Genomic DNA, 2,414 nt, shown 5'->3' with positions numbered 1-2,414 from the left:
AATGAACTCCGATAATATTCAAACCCAGTCAAGCAAAAATTAACACTTTCTTCAATGGAGCTTCGATTTGTGTGTTCATCTTTGCATGTTAGCATGGAGGGACATCATATTCCCTAAAAACACCAAACACTACAACCAAATAATAGTCACAAAAAGAAGTAACTTCATAAAAATATGCAAAACTAAAGGACAAATATGATCTCCAAGTAGATGTGGTGTGAGGATGTCCCTAAAATACGCATGTATTTCTCTATATTTGGGCGAAAAATAAAAAAATATATTCTCATTAATGCCAATCTGCCTATGTGTCACACAACTTTTTTACTTTTGAGTATTACAGACAGCAAGCTTGAGGATTGTGAATTAGTATAGCCAAGCCTTTAGTAACATTACAAAGAAGGTGAAGCATGATAAATACCTTCCAATTTATTTCATATACAGTCATCATTACTAATTTGCTCATCATTTTATCTCACCGTAAGAAAATTTCAAGCGAAATTTAACTATGTGATTTATTTCAAAATAGCCGGGGGTCTATCGGAAACAGCCTTTCTACTTCATCAGAGGTAGAGGTATGGACTGCGTACATCTTACCCCCCCCCCCCCCCAGACTCCACTAGGTGGGAATACACTGGGTTTGTTGTTGTTGTTGTTGTTGTTGATTTATTTCAAAATAATGTGGAACACTTTGTGTACCGATTTTATAGTTAATGTTCTTAGCTTGCCAACATCCTTAGAGGCTACAGTGTCTGCCCTATTGATGACATTAAGAGAGCACCCCCAAGTAGGCAACTATCAATGGCTTGTCTTGTTTTAATATGGTACCTCTTCAACTCCTCCATTTAAGAAAGCATTTTAAAATCAATCCGTCACTTTGCGGGTGTTAATATTTGTTACAAAAATGAATTTTAGATATAACTTTACCTGTAAAGTTAGTTCGTGAGGTAAAAATTTCCCAAGATTATATAATAAAATAATGACGCATTTTCTTAACAAGAAATATGGTGTAATACAATTCGCACGCTCAATAGAAGTGGAGCTAGAATTTAATAACCTTTGTGAGTTTTAAATTTTAGAACGTCCATTTCAAGTATCAATAACTGAATTCTACTATTTAAGCAAAAACTATTGATTTAGGTGAACCTTATATCTATGTTTTCTAAACCTCACGCCAACAACATAATATTTGAGCCCAATATTGAGAAACCAAAGATATGAATATGTTCTGGCTCTGCATGTTAAGAAAATGAACATTAACATAACTTAATCAACAAAGCTAACTCATCATGAGGAGGTGATATAAGAATCACAGGAAACTGAATAAGAAGATCTATTGATTTAAGTGAACCTTGTTTCTATGTTTTCTAAATCTCTCGTTAACAACATAACATATGAGCCTAATATTAAGAAACCAAAGATATGAATATGTTCTGACTCTGCATGTTAAGGAAATGAATATTAACATAACTTAATCAAAAAAGCTAACTCATCATGAGGAGGTGATATAAGAATCACAGGAAATTGAATAAGAAGGTCATATATTTTCTCTATTGTCTTATGTTTTTTCTTAATTAATTTAATTTTACTTATCATTATACAATGTGAAAGAATACCTCGTTGGAATGAGGTAATTATAGGAGAATTATACTACTCATAATTGGAGGCTAACACATTACCATGCAATCAAAACAAAAAATATTCAACTATTTTTTTTTATAAAACTACTCACAAAAAGACTTAAGATCAGAGTCAATAAGATTTCTATAAGTTTTTGCCAAATGCTTTAATATCTAGAGAGAATTATAAGATCATAATGACAATAAAAATGGTACTGTTGGTGATAGAGAATGACAAACAATAAATCAAGAATTTTTTATGAGTTTTCATATCATCACTTTTTCTCTATTACTGTAATTGTATGTTTCGTCCATGCCATCTTTTCTGTTACATATTATACTACAGCTTCAATGCTAGTTGCCCCATAGTCAAAATTAGAAGTGACAAATAGGTTAAGCAAAATTCACCAAAGTGAAAAAAAAAATGTAAAAAGATATTAATTTTTTTTTTTGCAAAACCCTCCAAAAAAGTAAAAAGAAGAGGTAATATCAGCAAAATTTAAAAGTAGTTTGATGAAACTTTTCATTGTCATCGAAAAGTATACTTACAATAATACTTATGATTATGCCGCAAAGTATGATGCTTTCATATTCATCGTCTAGTAAATTTATCATTTAAATTGTTATCTAGCAGCAAACACTACTAAAAAAAGGAGTGGTCAGTTTTCTTCAATTTTCGACCACAAAACCGACCAAAGTGTATGGTCGATAAAGTAGTGGTAGTTTTTTAAAAATCAACCACATGTGGTTGATTTTCTCAATATATATATATATATATATATATATATATATATATAT

This window comes from Capsicum annuum, chromosome 10 (assembly GCF_002878395.1).
Source record: "Capsicum annuum cultivar UCD-10X-F1 chromosome 10, UCD10Xv1.1, whole genome shotgun sequence".
Classification (NCBI taxonomy): Eukaryota; Viridiplantae; Streptophyta; class Magnoliopsida; order Solanales; family Solanaceae; genus Capsicum; species Capsicum annuum.
The sequence above is the reverse complement of the archived record's forward strand: the minus strand, read 5'-3'. Positions refer to the sequence as shown.